Source organism: Delphinus delphis, chromosome 3 (genome assembly GCF_949987515.2).
Source record: "Delphinus delphis chromosome 3, mDelDel1.2, whole genome shotgun sequence".
Lineage (NCBI taxonomy): Eukaryota > Metazoa > Chordata > Mammalia > Artiodactyla > Delphinidae > Delphinus > Delphinus delphis.
In genome coordinates, this window is record NC_082685.1 from 78,747,694 (window position 1) to 78,756,635 (window position 8,942).

Below are 8,942 nucleotides of genomic sequence, written 5' to 3' on the forward strand. Positions count from 1 at the left end.
ATGCAGTGATTACCACAAAAATTTTAGTGAAAGAAAAATAAAAAAGTTTTCCTTGTGATGAGAACTCTTAGGAGTTCTTACAACTGTCTTAACAACTTTCATATATAATATACAGCAATGTTAATTACATTAATCATGTAATTTATGTCCTTAGTGCTTATTTATCTTATAACTGGAAGTTTGTACCCTTTGACTACCTTCATCCAGTTCCCCCTCACCCCTCATCCCCACATCCCCACCTCTGGTAACCACAAATCTGATCTCTTTTTCTATGAGATTGTTTGGTTGTTTTTGAAATATAATTGACCTACAGCACTATGCCAGTTCCTGGAACATAGTGATGCAATATTTCTGTACATTAAAAAATGGTCACTATGGTAAGTCTAGCTACCCTCTGTCACCATACAAAGATGTTATGTTATTATTGACTATATTCCCCGTGCTATCCATTTCATCCCTGTGACTCCTCTATCTTGTATGGGAGTTTGTACCTCTTAATTCCCCTGACCTATTTCACTCACCCCCCTCCCCTCTGGCAACAACCTATTTGTTCTCTGTATCCATGACTATTTCTGTTTTGTTATGGTTGTTCATGTTTTTGTTTTTTAGATTCCACATATAAGTGAAATCATATAGTATTTGTCTTTCTCTGTCTGACTTCACTTAGCATAATGCCCTCTAGGTCTACCCAGTTGTTGCAAATGGCAAGATTTCATTCTTTTTTATGGCAGAGTAACATTCCATTGTATACATACAAGAGCCACTATTTCAGTTGTTTTTCTTGTTGTCTGTTTCATTGATTTCAGCTTTTTATGATATTCTTTTTCTCTAGGTTGAGTTGCTCATTATTTTTCTATATTCTTGTAGTGGATATTTAGTTCAGATTTTTAACTTTGCAGTCTAATGCATATTTAAAACTATAGATTTACCTCTTATTGTACTTTAGCTCCATGTTAATTTTCTGTGCTACATAACAAATTACCATAATCATACCAGTTTAAAACAGCATACTTTCATAATTGCACAGTATTTATAGGTCAAGAGTCTTGGCACAGCTTAGCTAAGTCCTATGCTCAGGGTCTCACAAGGCTACAGTCAAGTAGTCACCTGAAATGCCTTCTTATCTGGAGCTTGGGGGTCCTCTTCCAAACTCATCAGGTTGTTGACAAAATTCAGCTCCTTGCAGCTGTAGAACTGAGGCCCTCAGTCACTGGAGGCTTCTCCTTTCCATAAGCATTTCACATCATGACTGTTTCTTCAAGGCCAGCAGGAGGAAATATGTTGCTTTGAGTCTCTTCTTTCAGGGAAAGACTGACAGGATTCACCTGATGAGATCAGAGGCCCTACCCTTAAATAATCTCCCTTTTGATGAATTTAGAGTCAACTAAGGACCTTAACTGCATTTTCAAAATCTTTTCACCTTTGCCATATTCTTTTGGTAAGAAGCAAGTTATAGGCTCTGCCCACACAAAGATATGGATATGGAGATAGGGAGGGATTTCAGGGACCATCTTAGAATTCTGCCTACCATGAACTCCATTCTACAAGTCTTGATATCTGTTTTAGTTATTCATCAATTTCAAAGAATTTTCTGATTTCATTATTCTAATTTGAGCCATAGATATTATTTAGAACTATTATTCTTACTTTCCAAAAATAAGTATTTAAGTTCTCTTTTATTATTGACTTCTAACATAATTGCATTGTGATCAGATAATATATTCTGTATATGATTTAAATTCTTTGGAATTTTTTGACAATTGCTTTATGAGTTCATTTACCACCCTCTCAATTTGTATATTGTCGTATATTCTGTATCTAGAAGTCATTACTATTGTCTTATATAGCCAATATTCATTTAGATTTACCCATGGATTTGCCACCTTCTTTGCTCTTTGTTCTTTTTTTTTTAAGTAAATTTATTTATTCATTTATTTATTTTTGGCTATGTTGGGTCTTTGTTGCTGCATGTGGGCTTTCCTCTAGTTGCGGTGAGAGGGGACTACTCATCGTTGTGGTGCACAGGCTTCTCATTGCAGTGGCTTCTCTTGTTGCAGAGCACAGGCTCTAGGTGCGCAGGCTTCAGTAGTTGTGGCACATGGGCTCAGTAGTTGTGGCTCGTGGGCTCTAGAGCGCCGGCTCAGTAGTTGTGGCGCACGGGCTTAGTTGCTCCGTGGCATGTGGGATTTTCCCGGACCAGGGCTTGAACCCATGTCCCCTGCACTGGCAGGTGGATTCTTTTTTTTTTTTTTTTTTTTCCCGGTACGCGGGCCTCTCACTGCTGTGGCCTCTCCCGTTGCGGAGCACATGCTCCGGACGCGCAGGCTCAGTGGCCACGGCTCACGGGCCCAGCCGCTCTGCGGCACGTGGGATCCTCCCAAACCGGGGCACGAACCCGTGTCCCTTGCATCGGCAGGCGGACTCTCAACCACTGCGCCACCAGGGAAGCCCTGGCAGGTGGATTCTTAACCACTGCGCCACCAGGGAAGTCCTGCTCTTTGTTCTTTGCTGTGTCTTTGAGCTTCCATCTGGAATAATTTTCCTTCCACCTGAAGAATACATTTAGAATTTCCTTTAGTGCCAGTCAGCTGGTTGCAAATGCATGTTTTTTGGGGTTTTTTTAATGTCTTCATTTTGGCTTCATTCTTGAAGGAGATTTTTGCTGGACATAGAATTCACTTGGGGATATCTTCTCATCGTCTTCTGGCTTCCATTTTGTTACTATGAAGAAATCAGCTATCAGTCTTTTGCTCCATTGAAACTAATCTGTCTTTTTTCCTCTGGCTGCTTTCAAGATTTTGTCTTTGTATTTGATTTCCTGCTGTTTAATTATGCTGTGTTAAGTGAAAATTTCATTGTATTTTCCCACTTGGGTTTTATTAGGCATCTTGGATGAGCTGACATGTCAGTACTGGGACATTCTCAACTATAATCTCTTTAGATATTGCCTCTGCCCAATATTCTCTCTCCTGTCTTCTGGGGCCCTGAGTAAACATATGTTAGACCTTCTTGGTATATTTCTTATATATCTTCATTTTTCTTCTATATGTTCTATATTTATTTTCTCTGATCATCCTAGTTTCTTCTTATGTAGCTTTTAAATCACAACTTCACTTTTCAGGTGTTTTTAATTTGCGGTGAAACTCATTCATTGAGTTCATAATTTCTATTTTTAATTCTGTTTTTCTGTTAGATTCTTTTTCTTATCTGCTCTGTTACTTTTTATGGTATCCAGTCCCTTGCTGCGTTTTTCAGTGAGGATTTTATTTCCATGGATTACACTTTGTGTCTGAGAATCCCAATATCTACAGCCTGCTTTGGTTCTGTTTCTGCTGTCTGTAGTTCATGTTGCTTCTAGTTAATGTTGTCTTGGTTATTCTTCTACCTCATTATCTTTGATTGTTTGCATTAGAAACGTGAAAAAAAACCCAGAAATAATGTAAGATCTAGGATGATTTTCTCTTCCCTAAGAGGTTTTTGTTTCTTTCTGCTGTGTACCTGTGGTCATTAGCAGTCTGGAACTTAGGCTTTAGATTTTATGGCCTTCCAGAGGGCCCACTGCACTGCAGTTTGTACCCTCACTCCAGGGTAGTGCCCTTGGGCTTCAGTGTAGAGCAAGGGGTGTTTCACCACTTTCGGTGAATACCAAACCCAACCGTTGTCTTTCCAACTCTTGTTGATGACAGTACAACTCTGCTTCTCAACTTACTTCTCTAGATTGGCAGCCACCCGAAGGGCAAAAGTAGCTTCCTGAACTCAACCTCTTCCTGAATTTGATGAGGTAAATTCTGTCTTACGTCTTCAAGGTGCTTATTGTGTTTCTTCATATTTCGTCTTAAGTGGAAACATTGGTCCAAGTGACCTGTTTTTTCATTACCCACCTCTAGAAATTCCAGGTTACATCTTGGTCATGAATAAGATATACAACGTCTGTGCTTTCATTCTCTACTGTACATCACCCTTGGGTGACTCAAGGAGTTCCAGATAACCTCCAGATAGCATCCTTTTATCAGTGACTCATTTATTCATTCAGCAAATATTTATTTAGTGCCAAGTATGCTCTGTCCTTTTTTCTAGAAGTAGAGATTCAGTGATAAACAAGAACTTAGTGTTTTGTTCTAGGAGACAGACAACAAGCCAGTTTTCATATGAGATGTTTTTAACCTGAGGTGAACCCTTTAAAATTATTTGCAAGGTTTAATATATATCTTCAGTCTTCTGAAGAGAGTTTGTAGTTTTCATCACATTCTCAAAGGAGTCCATGACTCAAAAAGGTTTATTAAAGAATCCCTGCTCTGTATGATATTAGAGTAATTTTAGCTCTTTTATATTAATATAAAGGTTTGAATTGTAAGCCTAATTTGTTATTTATTCCACATTGTGGGAATTGCAGCACTGGACATTGATTAGCTTTAAATAAAGCTTTCTGTTATTTAACAGATGTTTGACTAAATGTCTGCTGTGTGCTAGGCAATGAGGATACTGAAGTAAATATGATAATTTGTACCTTCAGGCATGTGCACATAGACCCCAAACAGAAAACCAGAAATCTTACCTAAAAATAATAGTTCTCAAGCATTGGTGGTATAAGAATCACCTAGTCAACTTGTAAAAAAACTGATCTTTCTCAGGTTCCTTCCCCTGAACCTGAGACTTTGATTCAGTACACCTGGATTGAACCTTGGACTTCCCTCCAGAATTCTGAGGCAAGTGTTTTTAAACCACATTTTGAGAAGTAATAATAGTAAATACTTTTGTAATACTATTGCCTGCTGTACTATGTTCTGCATTCAATGTAATTTATTTACTTCTCTCAAGTAAATGAATTATATTTATTATAACTATTATATTTAAAAAACTGCTTTTTCCCATTTTACAGATTAAGAAACATGCACAGAACAGTTAAATGGACTTGACAAAGGTCACACAGTTAGTGCTAGAACCAGGGTTCAAATGCAGATATCTGCAGGGGCAGGCTTGTAGGGGCAAGCTTGTGTCTCCCTGTGTATATGTCGCCTCCCAGTCACGCAGAGATAAGTGAAGAGCCTATCTTGACCCTCAGTGGCTCTCTCATTTCCAGGATCTCCCTGTTAAATTTTTGGCCAAAAGAGAACTTAAATCCACTGGTCTGCTGCACACCTCACGTGAGATCATGACTTCAGGCTAACAGCTATGGGCTTTCTCCATTTATTTCCTCCCAAGTGTGCAATTTTTCTTGACAGCACCACTAGGTATGGACTTTTTGCCCTCTACCAAGTCAAGTTGGCTGCCTCCAGCTGTGGGGCTCCTGGCTTTCATTGCTGGCCTCATGCTGGTAGCACTGTTGCCCCAACAAAGCTGAGGAGTATATGGGGGTTGGGAGATAAGAGCAGCTTCTGGTTAGAATGCTGCAGATTCCCACTACTCCTACCCAAAATTCAGCAGAGTTTTTTAAAGTGAATAAATGATTCTCAATTTGTTGTTTTCCTTTGGTCAATTTCCAGAGCCCTCAAATGATTGTTTTTGACAATTTTGTCCAGTTTATATTTGTTTGGGGGGGGAGAGAATTTGATGATATCTTCACTGTCACTAGCAGTCCCTCCTATCCATTTTGTCAGGTCTGGGATTTGATTTTACCCCACTTACAATCTAATAAGTTAGCCTATTACTGTCTCATGGATTCTGGCAGAAGACACAAAACTCCTGGATCAGAGACAAAGGATTTCGTTACTCATGACACAGCAAGCGGCACTACTATCAGCATATTTGCAATGGTTCCTCTTGCTCACAAGCCCCCTGTGGGTGACACGAGGCCCAGGTCTGTGCTACACGTGCAGTGGGTCTGTGTCACATCTGAGGAACACTGAGCTTAAGGAATCCACCACTTTTATAGCAAGCAGTAAGCAAGCTTGTTCTCTATCCTGGAAGGAGACAGTACCTCATATCTCAAGGCTGCTCACTGTAAATGCTACCCTAAGAAATGGCTCAGGTAAAGAGTAGTCAGGATCTTGCACGTACTCAGTAAGACATAGAGGAACATAAGAGACACATGGATAACTGTATCTCCCTGTTCATTTCATCTAAATAGCTTATTGGAATGAAGTCGTTAATATCTTTCATATTTTAAATGTCATGATCTGTGGTGATGTTTCCTTTTTATTTCTACTATTGTTATTTGTGTCTTCTCTCTCTTTTTTTGATGACTAGTTTTACCAGCTGTTTATTAATTTTATTAGTCTTTTTCAAAGAACCATCTTTTGCTCTTGTTGATCCTCTGTTATTTTTTTTCTAATCTTGAATTTCTGGTCTTATTTTTATTATTTCTATCTTTTTATTTGGATTTCATTTCCTGGGGTTTTTTTTCCTTCCCTAATTTCTTGATGTGGTTGTTTAGACAGTTGACTTTCTGGCTTTGTTTTCTGATATGCCCATTTAAGACCAGAAATTTCCCTCTCATTGTATTTTAGCTATATCCCACAAGTTTTGATATTTAGTATTTTTAGTAACATTCAAATCGAAATATTTTATGATTTCTGTTGTGGTTTATTTTTTGACCCACAGCTTATTTTGAAATGTGTCATTTAATTTCCAGACATATAGGGGCTTTTCCCGTTTCTGTTTTTGTTTTTCAGATTAGTGGTTAGTGAACACATTCATATTATTTCAGTCTTTTGATTTGTTTTGATTTGCTTTGTGGAGACTTGCTCAATGGCCAAAAACATGGTCTGATTTTGTTAATGTTCCATATGTACGTGAAAAGAATATGTGTTCTGAAATTGTATTGGGTGCCATAATCTGTATCTGTCAATGAGGTCAAGTTCATTAATCATGTTCAAATCATTTATATCCTTACCGATTGAGCTGTGAGTCTGATGGACATATGTAAGATAATCCAGGGAAATGGTAGAGTAAGTGAAAGAGGACAGTGGATCAAGACCCTGAAAACACGAGCATTGAATGCCAAGGGTTTCAAGGGTATGAAGCCACAGGAAAGACGTTTTACATGTCAGAGAAGCCATCTCTTTCCTGACTTAATTAGCACTCCTCCCCACTTTACTGTGCTTTCTTCCATTCATTCTTTTCAATGAATGGATCTGAAATTGTGCATCATGTCTGTCCTCTGTCTCCTGCTCTAGACTGCAAAATCTCCATGAGGACTGGGCCATCTCTGTCTTGTTCACACTATATCCCTAGTGCCTTTAGAAGACTCTAAATATTTGTGGCATAAGTGATTGGTGCATTTTCTTGACATGTATACTTGATAATTTGGGGAGAAAAATTTAACTGGTAACCAATTTGAAATTTTTTTTAGTACAACATGTGAATATTTATGAAGAACAGTGCAAAATTTGGAGCAATTTAAAACATAAAATGAGACAATTCAAGTAAATTTGCCCTTAACATTAGTGACTTTAGGTTCACTTATGCATGTGATGTGGGTGATGAATGGGGAAGTAAGTGTTTATCGCATTTGTCATTAGTGATATTTCAATGAAGAAGTTTGGAAAGCAGTGGTATGAAGGGTTGCCAGAGGAAGAGGAACAGGCAGAAGAGACTGAAAGAGAAGAATTTTAACAAGTAGGATAAGCATGAAGGCCCCATGGGTTGTTAATATCAAGGAACTAGAATATCTGGAGGAGACAATGATCAACCTTGTCAATTGCCAAAGGGAGATTAGGAAATGAAGGGGAAATAAAGGCAACAAAAAGTACCAGATTTAGTAACAGGGAGGCCACTGTTTACCTGAAAAGTCAATAGAGGGAGGAGGAGAAACCACTGTCAGTGGATAATGAATTGTATTGACATGATGGTTAATTGGGCATTTCACCAAGTAATTACTGTCTGCCAGTGCCACCTTCAATGACCCATCCTCATGTTAGGTAGGGGGGAGAGGAAGAGAAAATAACTTAGCTCTACCAGTAGTAAGCCTCTGGGATCCAGGTATGGACCTTCAATTCCAATGTACTATTCATTGTCTTCTCTGATGTTTAGTAATGGGGTTCTCCTCCTTTGGCAGTGAGTAGGGATTGCCTGAAAAGAAGGCGGGGGTGGGGTGGGGTGGGGTTAGGGGGGGTATGTGGTTTCTGAACTGGGTTCTTTGGGAATGACTGGGATTGGGAGCCTGAGATAGATATGGTAGGATAACATATTTGGCTTTATCAGGCATTTTATCCTTCTTAGAATTACTCGGTTGCTTTTCTGTTCTCCCTAAATATTAAGCGGAGTTCCAATTTCGGCTGTGAAAAAGAATCTGAGAAAGGAATCTTTCTCAAGGTGGCTTTTGGTTGGTGTTGAGAGTGGGGAGGTACTGATACGCCACCACCCCCAACGAGGGATGTGGTTGACTGCAGCAGTAGTCAGTGAAAGAACCCCAAAGAGAAAGGAAGGGCCAAGGGACCAACTTGGAGGGCCCGGAGAGTCGCTGTACCTCGGGAAGGGTCTTAGAGGGTTTGTTTGGGTGAGACTGGCTGTTTCCTCCCTTTAGAGTCTAGGGGCTTCTGTAGGGAGACCCGGGCTCCGCTGCAGGCTCAAGGCTGGGCGCGTTAGGTAGGCGCGGGAGCAGCGAATGGAGCTCCCAAGCCCGCACTCACGTCTGTAAGGAACAGACAGCTGAGTCCCTTTCCCTCCTGGCCTCCAAGGCGGGCCTCAAGGGACATTAAAAAAAAGAGAGAAAACAAACAAAATGCAGCGCAGGGACAATTATCCTGCGCGAGTTCCCCTCCTCCGCCCGCCCGGCCTCTCCTTCCCGCCGCCCAGAGACTTCCAGCCTCGTAAAACCCGTACTCCCTCCGGCAGGGCCGGCCTTGAAGGGTTAAGTGGCGGCGCGTCCCCGTGGGGATGGGACTCGGCGGCCCCCTGACTTCCGCGCGGCGCGTGGCCGCGGGCGTGGGGCGGGGTCTGCGGCGCGTAGTGGGCGGGCCGCCTCTCCTTCCGGACGCCCACGGGAAGTCCAGCAGCGCTCG